The sequence below is a fragment of the Canis lupus genome, chromosome 35 (assembly GCF_003254725.2).
Source record: "Canis lupus dingo isolate Sandy chromosome 35, ASM325472v2, whole genome shotgun sequence".
Classification (NCBI taxonomy): Eukaryota; Metazoa; Chordata; class Mammalia; order Carnivora; family Canidae; genus Canis; species Canis lupus.
In genome coordinates, this window is record NC_064277.1 from 21,087,889 (window position 1) to 21,104,795 (window position 16,907).

Below are 16,907 nucleotides of genomic sequence, written 5' to 3' on the forward strand. Positions count from 1 at the left end.
TTTCTTCTAGTTTATCAAATTTGTTGGTGTATGATCAGTCATAGTAGTCTCATGATCCTCTGTATCTCTGTGCTATTAGTTGTGACATCTCCTCCTTCATTTCTGATTTTATTTGAATCTTCTTTTTTTCCCCTCAGTCTAGCTAAATCTTTATTAATTGTATCTTTTTTTTAAAAAAGCCTATTTTAATTTCATTGATCTTTTCTTTTTTCTTTCCAGTCTCTATTTCCTTTATTTCTGCTCTAATCTTTATTTCTTTCCTTATACTAACTTTGGACTTAGTTTTTTTTTTTTTTTTTTCCCCTAGCTCCTGGTGGTATAAAGATAGGTTGCTTATTTGAGTTCTTTATTCTTTCTTCTTATGAGTATTTATCATTATAACCTTCCCTTGTAGAACTGCTTTTGTTGTATCCCATTAGTTTTAGTGTATTTTACTTCCATTTTCATTTTTCTCAAGGCATTTTTAAATTTTTGATTTCCCTCTTGATTTCTTCTTTATCCAATTGGTTGTTCAGGAGCATGCTGTTCAACCTTCCCACATTTTGAGTTTTCCAGATTTCTTCCCATGTGCACCCAGTGGCAAAAGCTGCAGGGTTTCATGGTGGCTGTGATGGCTGTTCATTTCCTCAGTGGTGAAGGCTCCTGGGGTCCTCTGTGGAGCAGTCTGCTGAGGTCTGTGACAAGGTGCTCAGTGATAAAAGCTATTAGAATCTACAACATTTGCAAGGGCTGTGGAAGCCCTCAGTGACAAAGGCCCCTGGGAACCATGGCCATTCCTGCCATGTAGCTGCTATTGGTAATGCCTGTACTTCCTTGTTCTAGCCATCTCTGGATGTCTCAGCTGTGCTGGGCTCTGGGTAGGGTAAATCCAAAGAAGTCCATCATGCAGTCCCCTGAAAGGCTGAGGCAGCTTGTTGTTCACCCCACTCTCCTTTTCCTGATGAGGAGAACTGTCTCAGGCTGGGAAGTTCTCTCTTGGCACTGAGGAGTGCTGGCCTGAGGAAGAGGATCATGCAGACAAAATGAAACCATTTTTCTTACTTTTTTTTTGTACTGTTATTCTCAATATGTTTACTCCATTATGCTACTGAAGGTTTGTAAGTGGATTCTTGCGATCTTCCAGGGGTGCTGTTGTTGGCGAATAGCTACCTAAACGTTGTTCTTTATGGGTTGAAGGATGGGGTCTCATATCTCACCACCTTGGTGACATCACTCTCTTGAAGATATTTTTGTTAGCTTTATTATGTCCCAAGGCACCAACAGGCCTTCAAAAATGGAAATACTGTTACAGGAATATAGTAATATTTCTGGAAAGAAACAAGACAAGAAAAATTGTTTATAAGTTACATGACAGGTCATTTGATGGGTTGGATTTTAAAAAAACAGCTTTAGTTACCACTTGGGCAAGGTTTTTGTGTTATATTAATATTTGCTTTACTTGCTTTATTGCTGGCCTTCTTTCAGAATATACTGACAAGTTATTGGGTTTTGTATAGCTTTATAAATTTTTCCCAAATTAGAAGTGTCTATTAACTATTTGTGGCTCTAAATTTGTCAAAAATAAAGGACAAAGGTATAGCTTATGTCATGTAATAACACGATATTACATGTGATGGAGGGGAAATCACCCACTTTCACTAACTCCTTACCTTGCTGTGTCCCCTCCATCATACCAAAGGAAGTCAACCTATTTATATGGAGTTCAACACATTTCAATCTTCTTTTTGGACTCATTTTGTAGTGACACTCTATCATAATGCAAGTTATTTTTTAAAGCAACTGGTTATTGAATATTTCTCAGAAACATTTTCCAGAGCATAGATGATAGCAGAATTTGAATTTTGGGAAAGCTGTCTCTTCCCTGTTGACCTGTTCATTAGTCCCCCTCATATTTCTTCTGTTTACCCAACCACACAGAGGGATTGCCAGTTTCCAAAACACGAATTGGGCCCATCTTGTAGTGAGGGGATAACTCTGTGAAAAAGTGGTGCACATGAACGTAGCTCTGTCATCTTTCTTATTTCCATGTAGTAAGCAGGCATACTTGGCTCTAATGTCCTTCTTTCTCAAACCCTTGTCTACATCATAAAAGCCACAAGCAGAGTTTGGTCTGACATTTTGAGGATGTTGAGCCATCCTCCTTCATCTTACACAACTGCTTCCATGCATTGGATTTCTTACAATTTGGGCTCAGCAACTTGCTTATGATGAGAACTCCAAGCCAAGGAAGGACCTCTCCTTTTGAAGTCAAGCATTTACTTTGGGGCTTTACTATGGGGTTTAGCTGGGAGTTATGACAGCTGGATTATTATAATAATGTGGTGATTGAACTTCTCATTTGTCACCATCCCTTGTGTGTACAGCTGTTTGTGAAATCTTGTAAAGTTGGAAAGAGGAGCCCATAGCATCTTGGGGGCCTTCCTCCATCTCATGGTTATAAATCAATAAAATAAAGAACTTCACCTTGATTCCTAATATTTTGGTAATTGGATATTTTTCAGTGGATTAAATTTGGTGATTCAGTTTCAGACCTGTATATTTATTTGTATCATCTTATAGATATAAGATATGGCCATGGGTGAACTCTAAGGAGAGCTACATTAATGAATGTCACCTGTATTTTGTTTTTTGAAGAACGTATGCACATATTTTTTCCCAACTATATATTATAAACACTTTGAAGAGAAAAAGTACATATGATTCCTTCTTGTGGGACACTATCACAATGCATAGTGCATGGTTAGTGTTCACTAAATGTTGAAAAGAACTGATATTAATGTCAGTAGTTGAAAAGGCTAATTTTCTGCTTATAGGTTTTGTTACATTTTCCCCATTTTTGACATTTTAGGAAAACAAGATTAGTAGCTATTTACAGGTCTTACTTTTGACCTTTTCATCGGAATTTAAAAAAAGTGTAGATCATTGGTGCATTTGATTCAGAAATTATAATTACGTTGTTGTTAATAGGAAGAAACGGAAAAATACTGGTCTTATAGTTTATTTCCAGTGCAGACTGTCAGTCAGCTAGTCCTATCTGTCAGCATTTCCAGTTCAGCTGCATTGTTAAGTAAATGCATGTAAAACTGAATTTGCTGAATTAAAGAGCTATGTAAAGCAATTTTATTTTGTGTATAATTTCAGAGTGGCTCACCTTGCTCAGCAATGTATATAGCAAATCCCGTCAGGGTGTTTTGTTTAAAGAACATAATGGAGGAGGGTAATATTGTCTTTTCCATTTCTTTACTTTTTTTTATCTCTGGAGTTTCTATAGTTCTTCATTGCTGTTGAACTGCAGGAGGCAAGTGGTTTTTATTCTGGTGTGCTTAGACACAACTGATAAAATCTTATTGGGAGAGGGTAGTTACTTCCAACATTAATATTTTACACAAAGTTGTCTTTATGAAATTTTATATTAGAAAAGCTGTTAATAAGAAAAACAGTTCTGTTCTAGGCCATATATGACTTCATCAATTAAGATTGATATAGCAAAGAGATAAAGCACCATTGAATAATATTTGATTTGGCAAACTGTACGTTTGGATTTTTTCTATACTGGAATATTATAAGGAAAGTGCTGAAAATTATGTCCTTTGAGTACTGAAAATTATATCTTTTTGTGACACCCATTTGGATCTTAGAATATGAGTACCCAACCCCCTAATGGAATTTCTCAAGATTATTTTGCTGGCAGAATTTCAGGAAGTAATGGGGCTTTTTTTTTTTTTTTTTTTTACAGAATGCCATAAAATATTATTATAATTTTACTATGATATATACAGTCACAACCATAGAGATTTATGTGCAGGGCAGTGAAGGAGCCTGGAAACCATAATCCATACTTTCAAAAGCATGACATTGTGAGTAAGAACTCACATATGGGTATAAAGATGAGTTAGAATTCCAGCTTCACTAATTACTCAAGAGCACTCTTAAGAAAGTAGGTTACCCCTTCTCTAGCAGAAATGGCCAGCTGTCCACCAAAGATCTGTGCTCGCTATACATTGTATGAATATACCGCTGGACAGTCTTCTATGTTGTGGTCTCAATTTTCCAATCATCTTTGCTTCTAAATGAAGCCATATGACTGATTCTTATTTTTTAAAGATTTTATTTATTTATTCATGAGAGACGCAGAGACACAGGCAGAGGGAGAAGCAGGCTCCATGCGGGGAGCCTGATGCAGGAATTGATCCCAGGACTCTAGGATCATGCCCTGGGCTGAAGACAGGTGCTAAACCACTGAGCCACCCAGGCATCCTTCGATATGACTGATTCTCACTAAAGGAAAGTGCACAGAAATGAAGAGTATCATTTCTAGGGTGCCATGATTTTCTTCTTCCACAGTGACTTTGCAAGCCAAGTATTGAAGATGGTGGAGCTATAACAGTACAAATCTTAGTCTTGAATTATTGCAAAAAAGATTATCTACTTAGTACTCTCTTTGGACTATTGTAGAGAAAAGAAATAAGTTTCTACTGTTTTAGCACCTAAGACTTCAGGGTTTATCTTTGTTAGCAGCCACTGTGACCTTGACCACTATAGCCACTAAACTTCAGTTTTTCTCATAAATAAGATGAGAGTAAAATTATTTAAACTTCACATACAGTGATTATCGGGGTTCTTTCTCTGTAAATTAATACATGTATAACATAGAAGATGGAGGACGCTTTCAACAAATGTTGGCTATTGTTATGAGGGTTTGCTATTTCTATATGACCTCTGCAAGTTTTTTAAGTACCAGCATTTCCCAGAGGACAAACAGTAGTAGACACCAAGAAATTAAGAATAAGTTAAAGCATTTATGTGGAAAATAATCAACTCTGAGATTATAGTCAATGATGTCATTTTTTTTTCCTGGGGTTTGGGAAAAGGTATCCATTATTGTAGTTTGCGGAATGCAGTATACCATGGGTAACATTACCTTGAAATTAGGTTGAGCAACCAGTGTGACTTGCTCCACACATAAAAATAGGGGATCAGAGTACAGTACCTCCATCTTTCTCACTTAACTTCTCTTATTTTAAGAGATTCATTCTTGAGTCTCTATTATTTCCAGCTACTACCCTGGTTGATTTTACTTGTCCTTGAAAGCAGGAGGGATGATACGGGGGCACTCATTGGTAAAGCTCCCAGGTAATTGTAGTAGGAGATCAGCCTTAGGCACTGTGAAACATGAGGCAAAGGTAGTATGAAGATAGAGAAGTAGACCCATGACAGAATTGTATAGCCAATGCAACCAGTCATACGAGGGATGTATGAGAATTGAGAACATTGTGCTCTAAACTTGCTCTGAACTGTACAAATTCCAATTTATGTTTGTTCCACAATCTCAAGACTGCTGAATTTCATGCAAATAGTCTTTTTTTCCCTAAAGTCCTTGAAGAAAAGTGATGATTTTTCCTAATTTCTAGGCTATCATGTAAGTGATATTCTTGTCTTTAAACTCCATTCCACAAAAGACTGTCTATAGTTTACAAAGTACATCCGTGTTATTTTCTTGTATGGAAACTTTTCTGGGTTTGTGCATCTATTGCCTGTTTCTATTTTATGCCATTTTTATTCAGCCACAGTATAGTGTGATACTAAGATTGGTATACACAAGGTAGTTGGGATAATGGAATTGATGTAAATAGATATAATTAAAAGTTAATTTAGAAATATGCTTTCTCTACTTTTATTTTTATCCAGGGTAGAAGTGTTTATTTTTATCCAGGGTAGAAGTGTTTATCCAGGGGAAGATAACAGAAGGTAAGATATCAAATTGTAAAGAAAAACAAAAAATATAATTGTCCTTCTATATCATATGTGTTCTATGCCATTCTATGTGGGTCTTCACACAGCCTTACACCCGAGACTGCCTACTCAGAAGTTTCTCAATTCTGAGTGTGGTGTGGATGCATCCAACCAAAATATGACCCCATGTTTACATTCAGAGTTCACCATAGGTTTGCAGTCTGAGAAATTGGATTGGGGTCATTAAAATTGCGGGCAGCATCTCAGTAATGTGCTGCATGCTTTTTAGTAGAGAAGCTTCCACTGACTGAACAGTTCTACCATGTAACAATCTTCTCCGAGCTGCTGTACTGATGTTGGAGCTAAGAGCTTGAAGATCTCAGGCAAGGCCAAGGACCCAACAAACACACCTGACCCAGGCTGTGTTAACACTGTACAAGTATCGAGAAAATCAAGAAAATCTATGATAATGAAGTTACCATATATTTGGATTTGGTTTGTTTATATATTCTTCTCCCTTATAGAGCTTTATTCGTATTTATTTATTCTAACAGTTGACCAGTGGGAAACAATACATGATTTTCTATAGGATATCTATCTATCTATCTATCTATCTATCTATCTATCTATCTATCTATCATCTATCTATCTATCTATCTATCTATCTATCTATCTATCTAATCTGTCATCTATTATCTATCATCTATTATTAATAAAACATCTACCATTTCTCTATCCGCCTATCTAGGGAGGAGAAAGAATTAAATATCACATTCTATTTTAGGTTTTCATACAAATTCTTTAGTTGATCAAAATATCTTTTAAATTTAACTTCAAGGAGCAACATAAAAATGTGTAATGCAGCAGAGCTTCTAAAAAGAACCTAAGGTCCTGAAGGCTGTTTTTAACTGTGCCACTTACTACTTCTGCTCCTCTGAAAGAATTACTTATTCTCTCTTCAGTTTTTTTTTTTATTGGCAAGATGAAAATAAATTTTTATTGTGTTTAAGCACACTTATTGTAATTTAATAAATACATAAAATGTATAACATGAGTATAGAATATAACATAATTATAGAATTTATACTAGGTTTATGTATTAAATTGAATAAGCTCAGTAAAAACCAAGTCTCAGTTTTACCTACCACTATTTTTTTTATTGATTTTTATCAGCTAATTAAAGAAATGGTCTTTGTGCATCCCATGTCCATCTGGTTGCTATTCCCACAGATACAGTTTTCAGAATTTAAGTCATCACCATGACTACCTTGACAATAGTCACAGATCCTTTTTCTTGATGAAAGACATAAATACTTTTGCAGCCAAAATACATATATCATTCATGATTTTATCAGGCACTTAATATAGTTTATCTATAGTGCTTTGGGAAATTTGTTTTTTCAGAAAACTGGGACGACCTCTGAGAAACTTATTGTGGTAATAATTTACTGATTTTCTCTTGTGAAAGAAGGGTGATAGTGATAGACATAGTTTGAGGAACATTCTTTCCTTCAGATAATCCTGAAATTTCTGCTTTTTCTGTTGTGAGTGTTCAGAGTATGGGGTACTTAGGCACGTTCTCTTGAAGTCGACAGATGAGTTTCTGTTCCTCCATCTGTAAATATGCTCTACATTTCTTTCTGGGCTCTTACAATGTGGTTTCATCATGATGTCAGGCAAAGAGTCATTTTGGATGTGTTCAGAAACATTTACCCCAATTCAAAGGATAGGACAGGAATTGTTGAACTTGGGGGAAATCTTCTTTTTCCCAGAGCTCACCCGGTCCAGAAATTCTTGGCCGAAGATCCTTGCTTCCCCACAGTCGATTAACAAGCCCAGGGTGTAAATACTTCTTCAACAAGAGAAATTCACTTCAGTGATAATCTGAAGTAAGAGACTCTTGATTTGTTCATGTCTATACCATTACTGTCTTATTTCAGATACTTAATAAACATTTTTTTTCACAATTTTTTCTATATCCAAATTCTTCTTTAATTTGTCCATGACTAGTAAAGAGTCCCTCCCCCACCAGCCCAAGAGAAACAATGATAGCTCCCTTTCACCTCCACTCATTTTTGGTAGTTTAGCCTGTTTCCCGTAATACCGGTGGAAAAAAAAAAAGAGTGGATTGCAGAGATTTTTGCAGGATTCCTTTGGTTTGGCTTTATGAGTGAGATTAAAAGGGGCAGGGAGATGCAAAGCTCTTGATTTTACTCTGTAAATTGCTTTGTAAAATGGACTTCTGTCACATGATGTGGAGATGATACAACAGGCCTGCTTCATGTTCCCTACAGAACCTGGCAGGAACATGACTGACAGCTCTGCATGGAAATAAAGCTATACCAGGAAGCCATTCCAGTGTGGTCATGAAATGAAGGAGACACATGCTGTGCTGGCAATAGTGTAGGAGCCACGGGATGAGCAGCTCCTCCATGCCATGTCCCCTGATTGCTCCACAAGCCACTCTGGGCTACACCCCAAACATTGTAGCTCACTGCTTTGGAAACCCAAATAGGGCACCAGTCTGTGCTCGGTGGCAGGCCTCTGGTCATAAATAAAACAGAATGGAAGGCATTTGATGGTTATCATAGAAATGGGCTTTCCTTACCTGGAGTTTACCTGCCTAAAAACATCCACAGGGGGAAACAAAATATCCGTTAGGATTTAATAACTCATTTCACATGTGGTTTTTAATCTCAAAACTTGATTTTTTCCCCTAAGTACTCATGCTTTAGTGTATCTGTTTGTATCTCTTTCAGATTTTAAACATAACCATCTTAAGGAATATCTAAAGAGCAAAATATTTTCACTGTTGATAACCTAAGATGAACTGTCATTAAACAATTTAGTATGCTTCTTCAGCACTCAGCTCTGTGGGGTGAAACGGTCAACAAGATGAGGATGTACTTTGCCTCCCGGGGCAGTCACTTAATATGGGACAGACCAGAGGACTTGACATCCTGTGACTTGTGACAAAGTGCTAGCAAACTTTGATCTATAATCCATTTTTAGGGAAATTCACCTTTCGTGTTAAAAAAAAAATCAGATCTGCATTCCCCTGATCTCATTTCATTTATATAAAATATGAATGAAGAGACAAGTTAACTAGAGCTAATAAATAAATTGTTTTTGGGAATGTACTTTATTTCATCTAATGATTTGAATTCAAATATGCTTGAAGGAAAAGAAAAAGCAAAACAATGATCATTTGAAAGTTATGCATTGCTGATGGTTGCAAACAAACTCAAAGGCTGGGCTATTTGGCATGACCGTGAAGCTGGAGGATGCTGAGTACATGCCAATGTTGATAAGTACAGTCCATCCCTTCTGCATTATGTCCACATCTTTGGGACTTCGGGTCTGGCAAAAAGAATGGGGAGTTTATCTTGTTGGAAGATATGAGTTGGGAAACCAACCCAAATGAAATCGTGGAAGCCAAAGAGTGAAAGAGTTCTAGAAGTTTTCTAATCTTTCCTTTGTTAGTTCGATGATGTTACATGCCTGTATGTACTTATTATCGTAAGACATTTTTTGAAGAGTATCTAGAATTGCAAAGACACTATTAAGATGATAATATTAATGATACTTTAAAAACTACACATTTACATCATTAAAAAATAAATTAGAAGGCTTGGCTGAACTTTCTTCTATAGCCCAGATAGACAATTTCAGTTAACTGCCTTTTTGATGCTTTGGTCGCTGGATACAATTAGAGTTTGAATTTCTCTACACTGCTTCTGAGCTCTGTGTCTACGTTCTGATCTGCATTTTCCTCTCAGTATTATCAGTGTCGTTACTTATGTTTCACTGCTACTCTTAACTATTGGTGGTGGGGATGCACTTGGAATTTAATGGGTTGAATTTATGTACGTAGGTGTCTGAATTTACTTCAGTAGCCACATTTTCTCTGAAAACTAAATCATCATATCCATGCACTTGCTTTAAATGGCAGTTGAAATTAGATAGTATTTCGAGATATCTTCACATAGCATTTTAGTATATGGTAAGTTTAGTTCTAAATTTTTTACAAATGTTAAACTTTGTTAATCTGTAGAACAACAAAGTTATTACCTAGGAAGTGTTATTTTTATCCCTGATTTTCTGATGAGGAAATTTACTCACAGATTGGGTAAAAACCTGCTTCATGTTCCTATGGGAGCAGGTGTAAGTAAGACTCAGGATGCTCCAGAGAGTCCTCTGCTGCCCACTACACAAGCACCTGCCAGTCTAGCTTTGCTGACTACAATGGTAGTTACAAAAACAAAACAAGGCATAAACTTGACAATTTGGCCAAATAAACTTAAATGAGGTAGTAGCCTTGATTGAAATCAAGACAACAAATGTGTATTAGATACATAATCTACATCAAGCAAGATGCCTCCTACTACACTAGTGTTAGTACAAAGTTAGGTCCAGAAAAAGTAGCTGGCCAGGAATGCAAGAGGTGAAATGAATCATGTTAAAAACTATATTTGCATTTACTCTGTTGTCTGTATTTTGTTGGTCAGCAACTTATACAACAAGAAATATGGATTTAGCCCCCCTTGAGAGTAGTTTTAGAGTCTTTTATAACAAATGCCACCCTAATTTTGAACCTTGTGAAATTCCTAACTGAAGCTTTAAAAACAAATTGAGATTCCCAAAGCTGTAAAATAGCAGTCTCGAATGTTTTGGTGTCAGGACCCCTTTACATACTTAGGAATAATGTGGGTTAGATCGGTCAGTAATTTATATTAGAAATTAAAATAGAGAAAGTTGTCAATATTTGTTCATTAATTTATTTAAAAATAATAACCCGTTACATTTTTACATAATTGCATATTCTTATAAAAATATATTTTTTTCAGGATGTCTAGGTGGCTCAGCAGTTGAGCGTCTGCCTTTGACCCTGGGGTCCGGGGTTAAGTCCCACATCGGATATCTTGTGGGGAGCCTGCCTCTCCCTCTGCCTATGTCTCTTCCTCTCTCTCTCCTTCTGTCTCTCTCATGAATAAAAAATAAAATCTCTAAAAGATATATCTTTTTCAACACAAAAGGATGGCATGATTTTAGATTTTTTAAAAAATTCTTTATTATCTTTTTTTAAAAGATTTTATTTATTTATTAATGAGAAAGAGAGAGAGAGCGGCAGAGGGAGAAGCAGGCTCCATGCAAGGAGCCCAACGTGGGACTTGATCCCTAGTCTCCAGGATCAGACCCTGGGCTGAAGTCAGAGCTAAACTGCTGACCCATCTGGGCTGCCCTATTATCTTATTTAATAGAAGACAGCTGGATTCTCAGATTTTCTTCTCTGTTCAGTCTGTTATGATTTGATACATCATGTACCCTCTGGAAAACTCCACTGGACACTTGTGAAAGAAAGAATGAAAACGGCAAAAGTAACATCTTAGTTTACTGTGAAATTAGCTCTGATGGACCTCTCCAAGTGTCTTAGGAATGCCAGGGATTCCCTGACCACACTTTGAGAACCACTGCTATAGAATCAATCACCAACATAATTATTTATCATGCTATATGTTTTAGCTTCTTTTCATCCAATATCATCTGAATTTGAACATTAGCAGTTCAGTGTATTGCTTGTCTTTGATTTAAAATAGGTGATTCCTTTCTAGTATTGGTATAGTTCATGTATTTTAAATATGTCTCAATAAAACATAAATATAAAAAAGGAAGATGAATGGTAGTTTCAGGTATTCCAACACCTGTGCAATAAAGTGGGCAGTGCACACAAAGTGAATTGAATAGATAATTGAGATAGACTAACAGATGGATAGATAGACAAATGGAATTATTTCTGGGCTTACAGAGACATATACTGCTTCCTATCTGTTGTTTTGTAATGCAAATTAATAGCCTTTTAATTTGTTGTATTTACTTTCTCTACCTAGACTCTCTTTTTTTTTTTTTTTTAGAGATTTTCTTTTTAACTAATCTCTAACCCAACATGGGGCTCGAACTCACAATGCCAACATCAAGAGTCACATGCTCTACTGACTGGGCCTGCCAGGCATCCCTGTACTCCTTTTTAAAATAATCTGAATACATGGAGGTATTGATTAAATCAATAATGGCTGCACTAGTCTCATACAACTGAAATCCCTATCTAGTTTGGAATAGCTAATAAAATATTAGATATTTTTAATTCTTTGACAATTTTAAATGTGTTGACTGTTAGTATGTATTTCACAGCCTTACTTTGTTGTGGCTGAAATACAGGCCCACAGGTATAAGAGAGTTTCTAGACTGGTAAAATTACTATTACAGGGTGTTGAGGTCCTTTGGTTTTCCTAAGGTCAAATGGACATCTGTTCTTTTAAGTTTACACAGTATGCTTACCGATTGCCTTCTGTTTATACACAGCCTTTGAAATAATTCCTTTTTAGTGTCCAAATCTGTCAAATACACAGCCTTTTCAGTAAATACTGTGATTTAATATTAAAGAAAATCATTAGTTTTATTGTTTCAGAAGGCTATCTGAAAATTTTCAAATTGGCATTTTAGAGAAAAGCACAAACCAACAACTTTGAGGAAAAAAAAAGAGAAAGTTTTTGCTCACAAGGCGGTGAACACTTTGGAAACACACACAAACAGCAAATAAGCATGAGTACACATGTGTGTGCCCTTCCCTTTCCAAGAAAAGGTGACACTGCAATGATGTTCAAACTGATCTTTTATGCTCCAGTGAAGAGGTTTCTCACTGAAATATTCAATTATTACTCCAATAGGGCAAAGAAAGTCTGGGCTCTCATCTGTATTTGAGTGCCCTGGCCTGGGTGAAAGCTTCATGGTAGCAGCCAACTGCCAGCTGTCCACAGACAATAGGACTCTTCTGTTTCTCAGTTACTAAGGGGATCCTAAGGTCCCACATTTGGAGGCAAGGAGTCCTCTTCTTTCCCTGGCATCTTCCTTTGGCAACCTTGGGAAGGTTTGTTATCCAGCCTCAAAAGATGATCTGGAGGATGGCAAATGCTGGAGAAGGACTTAAAACATGTACATTTGCTCAGAGCAAACCATAACAAAATAGGGTGAATAGATGCATTCAAATCCAGGAGTCACTTACTTCTTCTCTTTGATAAGGGGCACTTATTCTATTTTTTTAGACACTAACCTGGAGCTTCTGAAGTTTGTGTTTTTAAATTAGTTGTAGGTTCAAGTTTATAGAGATAGTCCATTGTCTAGTCAATCACTAAAATACAGTATTAGATAATTAAGGCACATGTGTTGCAAATTAGGTGTTCACTGTATGCCCTTGATAGGTTGGAACATGACATGAGATGGAGCCACTCATGTAGACATTTATTTTGGTCAGTAAGTAGCAGTTGCTGAAGCCAAATCAATCACATATCAAACCACATCAATTGTTAGGATGGTCAATACGAAGAGGCGATAATGGGGTTTATTTCACATGTAATGTGCAGACAGAGCCAACCTGGGATAAAAACCACACATTGGAACACAATTTGTGTTCCAGCATAGTTTGGGAATAATGTTTGCAGCATAGTTTGGGGATTTGCAGGATATTTTGGGAATAATGTTTGCTTACCTGAAGTATTTGGAATTAGATTTGTACACAAACCTTCTGTTCTGACAGGGCATTATCTGTGAAGCTAATACATAAAGTAGCTTCCCTCTAGGGTCCCTGAACTAATGAGACCAGAGTGAGACAAATACTTACATTTGCTTGTCTTGAAACTTCATCACAGAATCATTTTGTAACATCTCGATTAAGTACATACATAGGATATTTTATAAAGACTTTTACTAATTAAGGAAGAAATCTAAGTGTAATTGCTTTTACTTGAATCAGCATTGTCACAGAATCCCAAACTTCTCCAGAGAGGTCCACAACCAAGCAGTTGTTGAGGCTCTGTTGTTAAAATTGCATTGTTTCCTATCCAGAAGGATGGTCAGTTTTCCAATACAGAAAGTATCTGTCCAAGAAGTTCCATCCTTTTATGTCACTTGTTCTAACACTTCAAATTGTTTTCCATTGCTTAGAGTCATTTGGCATTAGCTACCATTTGAAGACTCACTTTCAAGTATTTTAGTTTCTCCAAATAAAATGAAGGCACGATACAAAGCATTAGCTTGTCTTTTACATCCTTTTGATTCTGACCTCATTTTAGACTGCGCTGATGGAGAGATAGGGGACATGATGAAATAGTTGAGTCTATAAAGAGCAGGAGGCAGAAGCTTAAATTGTAGCAGCTTTTGGATGTGATGGAGAGCTTGGAAGGCAATGGCTGGAGAAGAATTCTGGGTCAAATGCAGTGACTGTAGTGAATAAATATTCTGATTTGAAAAGAAATCATTGTTTCACAGGCTGAGAGGTGAGCAAACAGGAAAAGTGAAGAAGTATGTTCCTTCTGTAGGTTACAGTACATGGTGCAAATATTCCATCAGAATTTCTAAACTACAAGACAAAGCAGTCTCATGAATGGAAACTTTGATTTTTGTTCTTGAACTGGTACTGTTTGCAGAGTCCTTTGAGGAAGAGCTTCTCTGTAAAATATCTCATGATATACTGTCCCCTGTTTTGAAGGAAAGGGAAACCACCTTTCCACTGTGAATATACCTTTTGTGTGATGAACTGTTAGGACATGACAAGGCTACACAATTGATTCTTTCTTCTATCAAACCCTCTTTTGCTTAGGTTAATGCCATTGTTTGAGAGGATTAGGAAACAGGTTTCTGCCTTTCCAGGCTGTTTGATATTTCTTGATGTTTCATGTAACTTTAATGGAATAACTTGATAAAACAATCTACTGCAGCCTTGCTCTAGGCCTTACTGGCCCCTTAAAGGCCGGGGCTGAGGGACTTTGGCCCCATAGTGAACACATTTCCTTTAATGATGAGTTCCCCGGGTCAGGCAGGTATTCTGTGTGCCCGAAACTGACCCAAGACTTGATCCTGAGGAAGAAGTGGGCTGTAGATGAAGGCACACCTGGGTTCTGGAAGCTTGCCTGTTGAACTTGAATATCTATAGCTTTTAGATAGGAGAATAGCTTTGCCCAGGGCTTTCTGAACATAGGTAGCTGGTGGGAGCTGACTCTTAAGAAATAACCTCAAATCAGAGAAACATGTTTTTGTGAAATTAGCTACATGGGGCATTTGCTCACTCACTTCAACTGGGTGGAAGCCCCCGTGGTAGAGGAGGGATACTATGGGCCCTGGAATCAAAAATTGCACTCAGATTCTTGCTCTACCACATAGCTGCCAAGGTGGGTCTTTTATATTCTCTGAGTCCCCAAATCCTTCTCTCTAAAATCTGTAATAATAATAATACCTCCTCACAGGATCATTAGCAATATTTGTTGGCATAGCATATGAAAAATACATGGATTAATTTAATTTAATTCAGGCTAAGGGCCTTGCTAGGTTTTTGAAGCTGCTATGTGTTCTCCCTCTGACTGGCTCTATTATTTACACAGTTATCCTATGCTTCTCTTTTTCTCTAATATTTTGTTAATGTTTTAGTAAATTATTCATCAACGGAGAACAAGTTTTTTGATAAAATGGAACATACTTGGAGGGGAGGACTGTTCTATAGGCCAAATAAGACAGTTGTCATCCATGGTTTATGCTGCTGTTAGAGCGCTAAAGAGGCTTGGTTGGGGACCTGACACCTGACATGTTCTCGTTCAGACCCAAATGGTTTCCTTGACTTCCAAATCCACTGATCTTTTAGTTTCAATGTAAGTAAATCTAAGCCCTGAACTCCAGCATTTTCAACACAATGAATTTTTAAAATATTGAACATATTTTGTAGGCCACTTGTACAGAGAAGGAAGCTTCCAGAAAACGTTGCCTAAAGAGATAGGCTATTGGAATCCTTCAAAAGTTAAATAGTAAAATTTGTTCTGAATATTTACAGAGAGCTCCAGGAAGGAGGCAGGGAGGATGACTTCTAACCAAATAGTGGACTGTTTGCTTCAATTGATCTGCATTTGATTAGCAAAAAAATGGTCTCTGATTAAAAAAAAAAAAAAAGTCAAATTAGGCTTTACTGATTAGAACAACAGAGAAATGTCATTCTTTCTTCTCGAGTAGGGAAACCATTCTGCCTAAGTTAAGATGATATTCTTTCTTAGAAGTGAAAGGAAGAAGGTAGGTGATATGTTTTTTTTTTTTTTCTCTTTTTCCCCTTTAGAAATGAGGAATGTTCACCAAAGAGGAGAAGGCATATATGTCTCCTTGAGGTAGGTCATGATGTTTCCTTAACCCCAGATGCGGCTGTAGGGTCTTCTATGTATGCTCAGGATAGCCTGTGGGAATTGAGTTCCCAACTCTGCTCACAAACTTAGGAGGCAACATATGAGTTTGAATAGGTTCCATGACCTTGTTTTCCAAATTCTGTCCCAGATTCACATCGTCTCAACATCTCCCCTCTGTAGTACATATAATTTCTACCTCTGTAACAACATTCAGCAGTTCTTAAGATTAACTGAGCCTCAAGTTGGGTAACCACTCCATTGCATCATGGAACTAGAAACTCAAGATACCTATTACATGGGCCCTAATGCCTCAACTGCTCTCTTTGGGTCTGAAGTAACCTCTTTCCACCAAGGCAACTCTTCACAAAGATTTTTCTACTGTCTTATCACCTCCCACATTGTATAGGAGAAGCTAAAATGAAATTAAAATTAGGATCATTATCAGTAAGGTCTCAGGATTTAGTACCCATACCCCTTGTCTTAGATTATCCATGTTAAAGAGCAAAATTCAACTGAATGTGTTTTAAAGATCGTATTGGCTTTAGTCAATGATTTGTGAATCAGCAGAATCCAACGTGTCAGGTAGACAGGAACTCTGAGGAGTGTACAAAATGAAACTTTTATAGGCAAAAGGGAACAAGAGCAAGGAAGTTGTACTGGACAAAAAAGCAGATTGTTTATGGCAAGATTACCTTCCTTTAGGGGCTGGGAGAGGTCTACCAGGCGGGTGACCTGACTAGTGCTGATCTGGTAATTACTGATCGATTGTTTTAAGAGTCCATTGCTGGACAGTCCAAGAGTGTTTGGTGATATGGAGCTTAGCACAAGCAACTTCATTTTGGGCTTCTTGTCCCATTTATAACATATATCTTTAAAACAAGTGAAACCAAATTCTCCTTTGTCAATCATGGTTTCAATTAAATGGCATGTCTCTCAACCTTTAAGCTACCATGAAAAGCT